This window comes from Diceros bicornis, chromosome 34, assembly GCF_020826845.1.
Source record: "Diceros bicornis minor isolate mBicDic1 chromosome 34, mDicBic1.mat.cur, whole genome shotgun sequence".
Lineage (NCBI taxonomy): Eukaryota > Metazoa > Chordata > Mammalia > Perissodactyla > Rhinocerotidae > Diceros > Diceros bicornis.
The window spans coordinates 18824934-18839234 of NC_080773.1; the positions used below are offsets into that span (position 1 = coordinate 18824934).

The following is a 14301-nucleotide window of genomic DNA, read 5'->3' on the forward strand; positions in this document are numbered from 1 at the left end:
AAAGGAAATGACCGGAGAATACAGAAGCCAGGAGCAGAGCAGGCCTTCCGAGTCCCAGCTCCCCACTGCTCCCCACTATAAGCCGCTCCTGGGGCTGTCTCTGAGAGGAAAGAGCAGCAATGAGCTGTCGATGTCTCTTTACACTCAGCGTGGAGACAGGCTTCCAGTTTAGATCTGTCTCACAGGTTTCATCAAGCAATAGGGGTCACTAATCATCCAAGGGACTTGGAGAATTCAGACTATAAGGCAATTCATGTTAAAGAGGCATTTAAACAGTGGGCATCCTATACAATGTCCTTGTTTCTTCATGTTTGAGAGAGTTAAAGTCTGATATTGCTCCTTTCTTGGTTAAAGCACGTGCATGGCTGCCCAGTGCCTCTGGAGCGAGTCGAGATTCTCAGCAAGCCACACACAGAGGAGTCATCCGTGTCTGCTCATTTTTCCTCCAAATCCTCTCTCCCTGTAATCTCCAGCCGTGTCAATCACTTGACCTCACAGGGAAGCCTCCAGGCCTTTGCATGTGCTGTTCCTTCTGTCCTCCCTCCCTTCTCACCTAGATCAGGAGTTGGCCAACTTTTTCTCATAAAGGGACAGGCAGCAAATATTTTGGGCTTTGCAGTCCACACACTGTCTCTGTTGAATATTGTTGTTTTTTTTTTTTTTTTGTGAGGAAGACCAGCCCTGAGCTAACATCCAATGCCAATCCTCCTCTTTTTTTGCTAAGGAAGACTGGCCCTGGGCTAACATCCGTGCCCATCTTCCTCTACTTTATATGGGACGCCTGGCTTCACAAGCGGTGCGTCAGTGCACGCCCGGGGTTCCAAACGGGCAAACTCCAGGCCACCGCAGTGCGCACTTAACCACTTGTGCGACGGGGCCAGCCCGAATATTGTTCTTTTTTTTTTTCCTTTTTACAATCCTTTAAATATAAAAACCATTCGTAGCTGGGGGCGAGGGGAGGTTCACAAAAACAAGCCAAGGGCAGTAGTTTGCCCACCTGCATCCTAGACCCTCTTAGCTTTTAACACTCAGCTTCCGTGTCCTCTGCTCCAGGGCACCTTTTAACGGGTTTAGCTGCAGCCTCATTAACTCCTAAAACCCACTTTGCCAGTTTAATGAAAGCAGAGGGTTTTGGCCAAGAGACCAGGCTGCAGAACAGGCTGCCAAGTTTCAATCCTGATTCTGCCACTTACTGGCAGAATAAACTTGTGTGAGTTAATTAACCTTCTGATGCCTCTCTTTCTTCAACTGTCAAATGGAGATAAAAGTAGGATTATTATGAGGGATAAATGAGTTAATACATCAAAGCATTAGCAAGTCAGTGTGGATCGTAATAAGCACCCAATAAACATTAGCTATTTTTAGTATCATCCTCATTATTGTCACCATGAAATAAATACAGAAGCTACACACCAGCGCTAGTTTGTTTCTAAGTACATTTACTTTAGGTCAGTAACTATCGAATATTCTGAAAAAAGTGTTGGCTTAGGCATCCAACCAAAATTGATTGAGATAAAGGACAGGGAATATTTACATTGTTTATTTCTCCCACAACCATTTTCAGAAAATCTGAATACAATCTCACGGACCTGAAGGTCCCTATTTCCTGCTGCCAGTTGGAAAGCTACCCCAACCACACATAGGTACTGAATAACTTATCTCTGCCAATCCCTAGGCTCAGCAATAGGCATAGTGAAAACTTGACACAGTCCCTACTACATAGAAACCTGCAACTGAGGGGGAGAGACAGAGCAGAAACATCAATGAACTCAAAGACAGGTCAACAGAAATGATCAAAACTGAAGCTCATGAAAATAATGTGCATTCTTTTGTTTTTGGATGGCGTGTTCTAGACACGTCAATGAGGTCAGGTTGGTTAATAGTATTGTTCAGGTCTTTTGTATTCTTACTGATTTTCAGTCTACTTGTTCTGTTGATTGCTGACAAAAGAGCATTGACATCTCCATATATAATGGTGGATTTCTCTATTTCTTGTTTCAATTCTCAGGTTTTCTTCATATCGTTTGAAGCTCTATTGTTTTGTGAATACACATTTAGGACTGTCATGTCTACTCGGTGAACCGACCCTTGGTGTCGTGGCCCTCTTTATCCCTGGTAATAGTCCTTGGTCTGAGATCTACTTTGTCTGATATTAATGTAGCCACTCTGGCTTTCTTTCGCATAGTATACCTTTTTTATCCTTTTAACTTGTAATCTATCTATGTTCGTATATCTAAAGTGGGGGTCTTTTAGACAGCATATACATGGTTCTTATTTTTTAACCAATCTTACAATCTCTTTTAATTAATGTATTCAGGCCACTAGCATTTCATGTAATTTTTGATGTGGCTGGATTTAAGTCCATCATTTTATTTTCTTTTTTCCTGTTTCTCTTCCCTGATTTTGTTTCTCTTTTACTCCTTTTCTGCCTTCTTTTGGGTTATTTGAAATTTTTTTTTTTAGTACTCCATTTATTTTAATTTATTTATTAGCTTCTAGCTCTATCTCCTGTTTTGTTTTGTTTTTCCTCTAGGGATACAATATACATATCTAATCTTTCACAGTGTACTTAGCATTATTGTGCCATTTCCAAAAAGCAGAAGCCTTACTGTCAAATAGTTCCCTTAACTCTCCTCCCTTCAAGTTTTGGTTGTTGTATGTATTCCTCTATATATGATACTTTAGCCAGGAAAGTTATAATTTTTACTTTACACAGTCATGTATATTTTTAAGAAAAGAAAAACAATATTTTACATTTACCAAAAAACTTACTATTTCTGTTGCTCCTTCTTCGTTTCTGAAGTTCCTAGTTCCCATTTGGTATCATTTCCATTTACGCTAAAGAATTCCTTTAGCCTCCTTTTTAGCATGCGTGTGACATTTCTCCCCCTTCATTCCTGATGGGAATTTTCACTGGATATAGAATTTTGAGTTGACAATTCCTTTCTTTAAGTATCTTAAAGATGTCATTCCAACATTTTGTGGACTCCATGGTTTCCCATGAGAAATCTTTACTTATTTTCATCGTTGTTCTACTACATATAATGTGTCATTTTTTCCAGGTGTAGTCAAGAATTTTTATCTTTAATTTTCAGCAGTTTGATTGTGACGTATCTGGCAGTGCTTTTCTTTGAATGTACTGTATTTGGTATTCACTGAGCTTCCTGAATCTGTAAATGTATGTCTCGCACCAAATTTGGGGAGTTTTCAGCCATTACTCCCACAGAAATATTCCTCTCCTCTCCTCCTGAGACTCCAATGTCATGAACACTAGATTTCTGATATTGTCCCACAAGTCCCTGAGGCTCTGCTCATTTTTTCAATGTTTTTTTCCTCTCTATTGTTCAGACTGTAATATTTATATTCATATATCTTCAAGTTCATTGATTCTTTCCTTCATCTTCTCCAGTCTGCTACTGAGCCCATTAAATGAATTTTTATTCCAGATATTGCTTTTTTCATAAAACAAACATTAATTTTATAAGAATTTTAAATCCTGTAAAGTATTTTCTCTAACTCTAATAGAATATACTAGAAATGACTAACAAAAAATATCTGGACAATCTCCCAACATTTGGAAATTAAACAGCATACTTCTAAGCAACCAATGGGCCAAAGTCACAAAAGAAATTAGAGTATATTTAGAACGGGATCAAAATGAAGACACAACATATCAAGATGTATGAGATGCAGCTAAAGCAGACATTACAGAGAAATGTATTCAATGATGTGTACGTTAGAAAAGAGAAGGGGTCAAATCAATTATCTAAGCTAAGAACTAGGAAAAAAAGGGCAAGTAAATTAAACCTAAAGCAAATGGAAAAAAATAATAATAAACATAAGACAGAAATCAATAAATCCAAAATAAACATAAATAATGTACTGGAAAACACAAAAATACTAGACAAAATCAAGAGTTGGCAAAATATGGCCACTATACAGGCCCCTGGCTTGTTTCTATTCAGGCTGTGAGCTAACAATAGTTTTTTCTTAGTGATGGACTAACACTGATTTTTTTAAATGGTTGGAAAAAATTTTTTAAATAATAATATTTTATGACACATGAAAATGACATGAAATTCAAATTTCAGTGTCCATAAAGTTTTATGGGACACAGCCATGCTCCTCTGTTTATGCACTGCCTTTGGCTGCTTTCAACCTACAGCAGTGGAGTTGTGTAGCCGCAAAAGAGAGCACACAAGCCACTCTCATTTCTTTGTACTGTTGTTAAGCACAATACAAATCACAGTGACCCAGTTATAACTGAACAGCACTTCAAGTCCCACAGGTACTGCTGTACCACAACACCGTAATTTTTTATTACCAGCACATACTCATCATGTCAAAACAAAAAGAGAAAAGCAGACTTTAAATGTTGCATTGGAAGTGCGACACACTTCAAAAAGGCACACTGGAAGTGAAATATTTTGTTATTGAATTAGATGGCAGTCTTTTGCTTACTATGCGGTGACAACACAGCTCTACTAAAGGAATATAACATTTTAACATTATCAGACTAAGCACTCACCACAAATATCCTCGATTCACGGTAAAGCAATGGTCAGAAAAATTAGAAAATTTAAAATATCTCATTGGACAGAATTTCTTCATAAAAATAAATAAAATGAGGCTTCAATCAAAGTAAGTTTTGAATATTCAGATATTCAGCTTCTATCTCTGACTCAAGCAAAGTAATTTACCAATGAGGAGTTAACTAAGTCATATTTGATTATAGCAGTCAAAGAAATGTGTCCAGAGAAAACAAATTTGTTTAAGATTATTAGAACAGTTGTTTGAAGAGTTGAACACAATGGGAACATATCATAGTCGATTAAAACACAAGCGAAATGGGGCCGGCCCAGTGGCGCAAGCGGTTAAGTGCACGCGCTCCAGCCGCCAGTTCGGATCCCGGGTGCGCACTGACGCACTGCTTGTCAAGCCATGCTGTGGCGGCGTCCCATATAAAGTGGAGGAAGATGGGCACGGATGTTAGCCCAGGGCCAGTCTTCCTCAGCAAAAAGAGGAGGATTGGCAGATGTTAGCTCAGGGCTGATCTTCCTCACAAAAAAAAGAAATAAAATACAAGGGTAATGATTCTGATAAATTTTATTTGGCTCTTGATAATTCAACATATGTCAGTGATGTTGCTCAGCAGTTGTTTATAAAATGAATCAAAGCCAAGTTTGAAGTGACTTAACTGGCCTCTAGGAATAGTCTGCGTTAGAACAACTATAGCTGAATATATTTTCAAAGACGTTGAAAAGATACTAATTCAGTATAACATGAAGTGTAATCTGCTAGGACATGTTGAAACTGGTTTTAAATTAATAAAGCTTGTGAAATGTAAGTGTTGAAAGCCTATGGTTATTCTCTGTATTATTCATCAGCAGGTAATTTGCAGAAATATATTTCAATATATCACGTGCTATTGAACCAGTAAGCATCGACAATGAACTTCATTCACTCTCACGGACTTAACCATCATCAGTTTCACGAATTTTGTCAGAAATAGCAGCTGAATATCCTGACTTGACCTACCACACAGCCTTTCAATGGCTGAGCAGCATATAAAGTTTTATTGTCATTTTTTTTTTGAATCTCAGGATTTCTGAATGTAAAAATTGCCCTCAACCACTATTATCAAATAGTGAATGGCTTTGGAAATGAGCTTAGCTGCAGACTCAACGATGGTTGGTTAATGAAGTCAACCTAAAAGTAGAAGGCAAAACCCACCACTGTAGTAAAGTCATTTCAGTGACAACTAATTTTGTTTGAATCACAAGTAATGCCAAACTACTTTAGAAATTTCCAGCGCTGTCAAAAGTTTGAAACAAGCAAGATCTCCATTCCCACCACATTTGTAGTATAACACAATTGTCGAAACTCATAGAATTTGTACACCAAAAATAATTCTACTGTGTGTAGGTTTAAACAATAATTTTAAAAACTGAATGAGGCTGTTTGACAAGCACCTGTCAACCTTGAAGGGCATAATAATCACCTGAGGTTTCTGTTAAAATGAAGATCCTTGGTCCCACCCCCTCAAAATTCTAAAGAAGTCGGTTTGGAACCGGATCCAAGGCTACCTACAGGGATACAATGATTCAAATGAATCCAGATTCTCATCAGAAACCACAGAGGCCAGTAGGAAGTGGCACAGTACTTTTAAAGTAGTGAAAGAAAAGAACTGTCAATGCAGAAACGTATACTCAGGAAATAGTTTAGAAAAATATTCAGGAATGAAGGTGAAATAAAGATATTCTTAGACAAACTAAGAGAATTCATAGCAGCAGACTTGCTCTAAAAGGATTGGTAAAGGAAATTCTTCAAAGGAAATGAAAGAGAAAGAAATATGGATCAGTAGGAGGAAGGAGGAAAAAGAGAATGGTAAATATCTGGGAAAACATCACAGATGATTCCTTTCTTGAGTGCTTTACAATATATTTTACTGTTGGAAGCAAAAATGATAACATTGCGGTTTTCAAAGTATACACATGCAATATATGACACTAGGGCATAAAGGGAATGCATTACTTTCCTCTGGCTGATTTCAAGTTTCTTTCCTTGTCTTCAGTTTTCAGCAGTCTGATTACGACGTGTGTGGGCCTGGACTGCTTTGAGTTTATCCTGTTTTGGGATTTTTCTCAACTTCTTACAAGACACCTATAAAGTACACTTAAGATACTAGAAAAGAGAAACCAAATAAACCCATATCAAGCAAAAGAAAGGAAACATGAAAGGTAAAAGTAGAAATTAACAAAATTGAAAATAGATATGTAATAGAGAAAAATCAATGAAACCCCACAGTTTTCTTACATAATAAAACCTCTAGCAAGAATGTCAAAGAATAAAAGAGACGGACAAAAATTACCAATATCAGCATGAAAGAGTAGATGTCACTACAGACCTGGCAGACATGAAAAAGAATAAGAGAATACTAAGAAAAGTTCTACACACATAAAGTTGAAAACTTAGATGAAATGATCAATTCCTTGAAAATTACAAACTACCAAAACATACCCAAGATTAAATAGATAACATAATAGTTATCTATTTAATGGTAAAGAGTTATCTATTTAATAGTTTCATAACATAATAGTTATGAAATTAAATTCATAGTTAATAACCTTCCAATATATAATCTCCAAGCCAAATTATTTCCCTGATTAATTCCACCAAACATTTAACAAAGAAATAACACTAATTCTACACAATCTCTTCCTGAAAATATAAGAAAAAGGAACACTTTCCAACTCATTTTATAAGGCCAGAATTACCGATACTAGACCAACACAGTACAAAAAAAGAAACTGCAGACCAATATCTCTCATGAACATAATTGCAAAAATCCTCAACAAAACACCAGCAAATCAAATCAAACAACATAGAAAAGGAATAGTACACCACTTACAAGTGAGATTTATCCTGGAAATGAAAGGCTGGCTTCAATATTTGGAAATTAATCAATCTAATCCATCATGTTAACAGTCTAAAGAAGAAAGAAAAATAATATCATACAACACAGAAAAGGATTTGACAAAATACAACATCCATTCATGGAAAACTTTCACAAACTAATAATATAAGAGAACTTATAAAATGCTTTCCCCTATGATTGGGAACAAGGCAGAGATGTACATTCTCACCACTCCTATTCAACATTGTTCTGAAAATCAGCCAGTGCGATGAGGCAAGACAAAAGAAATAAAAAGTATACACATTAGAAACAAAATAAAACTGACCCTATTCATATACAACATGTGTGTCTATATGGAAAATCCTAAGGACTTTACCAAAAAACAAAATGTCTAGTGAGTTTAGCACAGTTGGAGAATCCATCGTCAACACACAAAAGTCATGTGTAGTTCTAACATACTGGCAATGTACAACTGGAAACCAAAATTTAAAAACAATACAGCTTACAATAGCTCCAAAAGAATAAATGATACACTTAGGAACAAGTCTAAACAAAATATGTATTAGGATCTGTATGGAGAAAACTACAAAATGGGGGATGTAAAGAAATTGAAGAATTCTTAAATAAACAGAGAGACATACTATATTCAGCGATTGGAGGACTCAACATGGTAGAGGTCTGTAGATTGAACATAACATGAATGAAAACCCTAGCTGATTTTTTTTGCAGATATAGACAAGCTGTTCCAAAATGTACATGGAAAGGCAAAGTAACCAGAATAGGTAAAACAATTTTCAAAAAGAAGAATAAAGTTGGAGGAATCAAACTATCCAACTTTTTTTGTGTGTGTGAGGAAGGCCAGCCCTGAGCTAACATCCGTTGCCAATCCTCCTCTTTTTGCTGAGGAAGATTGGCCCTGGGCTAACACCTATGCCCATCTTCCTCTACTTTATATGGGATGCCACCACAGCATGGCTTGACAAGTGGTGCGTCGGTCCAATGCCCAGGATCCAACCTGGAACCCCAGGCCACTGCAGCAGAATGTGCGCACTTAACTACTACGCCACCAGGCCGGCCCCCAAACTACCCAATTTTAAGACTTACTATCAAGCTACAGTAATTAAGACAGCTTGGTAATGGTGAAGGGATATACACGTAGATCAATTTAACAGAAATAAACCCAAACTACGGTGTTGGGATACTGTCATTCATATGTAAAGAAATGAACCTCAACCTAACTCCCACATTATAAAAAAGTTAACTCAAAATGGATCACAGATTTAAATATAAAAACTATAAAACTTCTAGAAGAAAACATAATAGAGAATCTTCATGACTTGGGGTTAGGTAGAATTCTTAGACATGACAAAGCACAATGAATAAAAGAAAACTGATAAATCAGACTTCATCAAAATTAAAAACTTTTGCTCTGCAAAACACACTGTTAAGTGAAAGAAAAGACAAGCTATAGGCTGAGAAGAAATATTTGCATATCACATATCTGATGATGACTTGTATTCAGAATATATAAATAACTTTCAAAAAACAACAATAAGGAAAACAACCCAATTACCCAGTTTAAAACTGGGCAAAACATACAAACAAACACTTGAGGCAAACAAGGTATAAGAATGGCAAATAAGCTGTAGAAAAGATATGTCTGCTGAACATCATTAGTCATTAGGGAAATGTAAACTAAAGTCCCAATGAGATACCAATACACCCCTATTAGAATGGCTAAAATACAAAAAAAAGCAGACAATACTAAGTGCTGACAAGGATGTGGCGCAACTGGAACTCTCATACATCATTAGTGGGAATCTAAATTGGTAGATACTCTGGGGAATAGTTTGGCTGTTTCTTATAAAGTCACACATACACTTTCCAAATGACCCAGCAATCCCATTCCTGGTGATGTACGCTAGAGAAATAAGCACAAAAAACCTGTTCACAGATGTTTATAGTAGCTTATTCATAATTGCCAAAAACTGGAAATAACCCAAATATCCTTCAACGGGTGAATGGATTAAACTATGGTATATCCATAAATGTGATATTAACCGGCAATAAAAATTAATGAAGCAGTGATACATACAACAACTTGGATGAATGTCAAAGGCAATATGCTGAATGAAAGAATCCAGGCTCAAAAGGTTACGTATGGTGTGAGTCCATGTACATGATATGCTCAAAAAGACAAAACTATAGGGTTATAGTGGTCGCTGGCAGTCACAGGCATGGTGAAGGGTGATTATAAAGGGTAAATAGGAGGGGAGTTTTTTGTAGGTGAGGGAATTGTTCCGTATCTGATGACAGTGGTGATTATACAAATCTATACTTGTGTTAAAATTAATAGAAATTGTACCCCAAAAGGAAAAAAAGAGTCAGTTTTACTGTACGATAATTGTTTTTAAAAAACCTGTTTGCTCATCTGTAAAATGAGGGTAATAATAGGTTTGTTATGAGAAATAAGTTAACATCTGTAAACCATGGGAAACACAGCCTCATTACAAAACACAGTCTATAATGTTAGCTATTATCATTTCTACCAATGTGTTTCTTAGCATATTTTAGAACATCAAAAAAATTGCTCAACTTTTCAACACTCTGAATTAGTTGGTGGATTCTATAGCTCACCAATATTAAGGGAGATTAAGGAATATCTCCATTGGTTATTTCTATCCTGTTTTGCTACTTAATTCCAATTTCAGGAATTCTGCACTGCAAACCCTTGATGCCAGCTGTCTGTTGAGTAGCTATTCTAACTACAAACCCTTGCCAACCTTGTACTGCGTGCTGTGCACATAGAAAAAAATATGACATGGTCCCAGCAACACAAGAACTTTCAGTGTATGCAAAGAGAGAGAGAAGAAACAAAGAGCTACAAGACAAACTCTACATGGGAAAATGAAATTCATCACCATCCCTCTCCAAAGGGCAATGCTCTTGCGTCCTCTAGATTTCTCAAGAAGTCCCATCCTCCAAGCCGCAAAGAAGGAAAACCCTATGAGTAGCTGCTATCATCTCGTCTTGGTCTTGGATATAAACAATGTATGATAATCAAATTTTGGCAGTTATGACAATCAGTTCAATCACCAGCATACTGACTCAATGTTGGGGATCTGCTTTAAAATACTAAAATAAAAAAAAAAATGGAGGGGGGGAGTTGCTATAAGACTGACAAATGTTAACAAGAGTTGAAGCTGGCTGACGGTTCCCTGGGTTCATTATTTTATTCTTATTACATTCAGCTATGTTTATAAATTCCCAAAGTAAAAACATAAGGGGAAATAAAACCTAGATATCTATTTTATAAAACTGAAGGGAAAATCCAAAATAAACCTACCGAACAGGAAAATATTAAAATATTAATATTGTTATCTCTACATTCTGTGGTTATGCGTAAATTTTTTCTCTATACTTCATATGTTTTCATTAATTGTCTACAATATGCAGTCATTATTTCTATAATCAGAATATGAACTATACATACTAGTTCAAATAAAATACAATTAAATTGCAGATGACTAAAAAAAACCTTATCAAAAACTCAAAGCTCACTGACAGCTTTTGTGACCCTCTACAAAAATCCAAAAATGCCTTAAAAGTGCGTTAAGAACTAAGGCAATAGATTGAAACTACCTAAACTCAGATCCCAGCTCAGCCTCTTACTTGCTGTGTGACGTAGGATAAACAACTTAGGTTCCCCATGTCTCAGATTCCTCATTTTTAACATGGGAATAACAGTTCACCCCCTCGCCATAGGGTTCCTGTGAGGGTTAAATATGTTAATTCATATAAAACTCCTAGAATAACGTTTAGCACTAAATGTTTAAATAGTAGGGTTATTACTCATGCCCAAGTACTCCCCATCCCTTCCTCCATTTATTCAACAAACATCAAGGCATCTTCGTAGCAAAAGAATTTGCTGACGAGTGAAGGAAGTATCTTCTCCCCTGAGAAGAGGTAACATAAGAGGAAGAAAAATGCTAAGTCCTACTCAGGTGAGGCTCTGCTGCCAGAAGCCAGAGTCAGTCCCTCCTCCCTGCAGCCTGTGGTCAGGAAGTCAAGGCTGGGGAAGGAAAAGAGGCTGAAAGAAATCGGAACTTCATCAGAACTCCGCATAATGACAGTGGACATCCCAGACAACACCCAGCAGTGACCCTCCCCTTAAAATAATATAAAATTAAAAGTTAAAAAAATTATTAGAATCTGGGTGCAGCCTCGCTTCCTTCAGGAATCAGAGAAGGGCCAGGGGACCCTGCAGAGATGGGACCCCATCCCGGGTTCACAGAAGCTTTCAGGGAACTGAGCGCTTCTCCGGAAATTAAAAAGTAAAAGTAACAAGGGACCTGTTTTTGACCACAAGCCAGGCTCTGTCCCAAGTCTTCCACGGCTACATTCTCACTTACCTCTCTAAATTACTCCATCAGGAAGACACTGAAAGCAACTTAAAGGAGAGGAAAGAGGGGCAGAGACGTGAAGATGCGGGCCCAATATCATACTGGTGGAAGCGGCGGCGCCGGCCGGCGGGCGGGGGAGGGCTGGGAAAGTCAGAACCCAGGAGACCCTCGGTCCCAGCGCCGCGCGACCCCGGCCCGACCCCGCGCCGGGATGCACGCCGCCCACACTCCAGAGGCTCATTCAACGGAACGCAAACCCCGCCCTTCGCCGCAGGCGGATTCTCCTCCCCAAGGTCGCGGGCCTGGGCGCTACCGGCCCACAGCAAAGCGGAGAAGGGTCCGCGTGGACGCGGGGCGAGGGTCCGGGAAGGGGAGAGCTCACCTCTTTGAGAAGAGCCAAGGCCGCGGCCTCGCGTACCTGGAGCGGAAGTGACTCTGCCTACAGAGACCTCCTGGACTACGCTTCCCAGAATTCCCGCCGGGAGCAGGGACACAGCCTCATCCTCCCGCAGCGGATGTTATCCAACTACCGGGCTCCCGAACTACATTTCCCAGAATTCCCAGAAAACTGCGTCGCATTCCAAGGGCGGAAGTGCCGGCTGCTGCGTGGAGAATCTGGACTGTATGTCCCAGCGCCTGGGTCCGGAACGAGTTTCGTAAATCCCCTTTCCTGGAGCCGAAATGTGTCCAGAGAGAGCTCTGTTATATGGTTCTGTATTTTCTCCAGCAGACCATGCATTCAAGGCGCCTTTTCGGGAGAGTCATTGTCTCTGACCCTGTGGATCTTCTGGACTACAATTCCCGGAATCTCCTGCGCGGCAGCCCTTTCTGCAAGGCTGCCCTTTCTCTTTTGGACAGTCAGTATTTCGATAGTGTCGGTATTCTCGTTTGCATAGTCAGTCTAAATTAATTCTATACTGTTAGTCAAGCTTGGCCACCCCCCTCCCCCGCCTTTTTTTTCTTGAAATCCTTTCTTCCAAACGTGACAAAAATAAAAGCAAACTCTATCAACCTATTTATTCCAAGAAACTACCCCATAAAGCGAGACTAGAGAAGCTTGAAGAATGCGACAGAAAGAAGGAAGAAAAAACAGATTATAGAAAGGAATCGATGTGCAGGCGAAAAATGCAAATAGAGGAAATTGTGCTGACCTAAACTGGGCACCGAATTGAAGGAATACGGGATCTCAACCTTACTTTGACTGCATTGTCTTTTTTATTCTACATGGGTGTGAATGCATCTAGAACTCTGACAGAACTACCTACCATGAGCTGTATATTCCAAGATCCACAGAATGGACGCAGATGCCAAGAATCCGCAAGGAACAAATGCAACCATTGATCAGGCCATAAAGCAGAAGCAGCAAATGTTTCTCACATTTTCTTGGCTTTAATCGCTGATTATGAAATGTGTGTCATAAGGCAAATGGAAGTGAAATAGGTAGCCAGGTAGACATGAGCAGGAGATCATAATTGGAGACCTTGCTATATCATTGGAGCATCTTACTGGCATCCAGACCAGAGCAGGGAATCACAGCTGGAGACCTCGCTACACCAAAGAAGGGGGTCTTGCTGGCATCCCATATGATACAGATAGCACCAGAGTGTGAGACTTTCAACCACCACGAATGAGTGCACAAAACAAAGCCTTCTGCTGTACACCTCTAGAGGACAGCGACCTTTCTTTAATTTACATACAAATTCCACATGCATTAGCCCCCCTTCCTTGGGGGATGGCTGCCATGACAGTTCCGGAGATTCCCCTAAAAGGTCAAGAACTCCCCCTCCCAAAGTGTGGATGGAGGGAAAACCATTATTGGCAGATAACCAGATAATGCAAATTCCCTCTAAACAGCCCAAATAAAAATAAAACTAACCCAAGACATGGGGCAGATGCGCTCTCTGGCAGTGCCCGCTCCTCACTTGGAGTGTATCTGACCTTTCCTCTAATAAATCTCTGCTTGCTTGCTGTTGCCTTTGTGTCGGTGTCTGAATTCCTCTCTTACACTGACCAAGAACCTGGGCGATGGGACTTTTCAGTCTGGTTACAGAAGGAGATGTATTGATACACACAAAATATAAGAAGGGATAAATCCTTTCTAAAATCTTGAAATTTTTTCTTCTTTAAGCTTCTAGTATCACATCACCTATTTTCACCCTGCTCTTGATATCATAAATACCATGAGTTGTCTTATGGAGGACATGGTGATTCAGGGAGGACAGGGGATGAGATAATGGCTTAATCCAGTAAACTTTAGCAGCAAAAAGAGACGAGAAAGTTTAAGTGCCCACTTTTCTCCTGGAGAAGAAATATATCTTGTTTTCTTTTATGCTGGTACATTAATTGTATTTGATGTTATGTTGCTTGAACCTCTTGTAATCTAGAACAGCTCCCCTTCCATCTTTTTGTATGCCTTTGCCCTGCTGAAGTAAGTATGTCAGTTGTCATGTAGGATTGCTCACATTCTGGATTTGTCTGATG

The 14301-nt window shown here is 38.9% G+C and overlaps 1 protein-coding gene across 7 annotated transcripts in view; it reads right to left on the reverse strand.

Moving 5' to 3' along the window:
* ZNF112 (zinc finger protein 112) overlaps positions 1–13112 on the reverse strand; it is a 35127-nt gene extending 22015 nt beyond the window's left edge. For 2 of the 7 annotated variants that reach the window (XM_058529516.1, XM_058529515.1), the window contains exon 1: positions 11830–12173. The gene's annotated coding sequence lies outside the window, so the exon portion shown is untranslated. Of the gene's footprint in view, positions 1–6534; positions 6685–7411; positions 7981–11829; positions 12174–12202; positions 12227–13085 lie in introns of those variants that run through there. The other 5 variants (XM_058529510.1, XM_058529511.1, XM_058529518.1 and 2 more) reach the window with 5 other exon arrangements.
* Positions 13113–14301: the final 1189 nt, after the last annotated feature.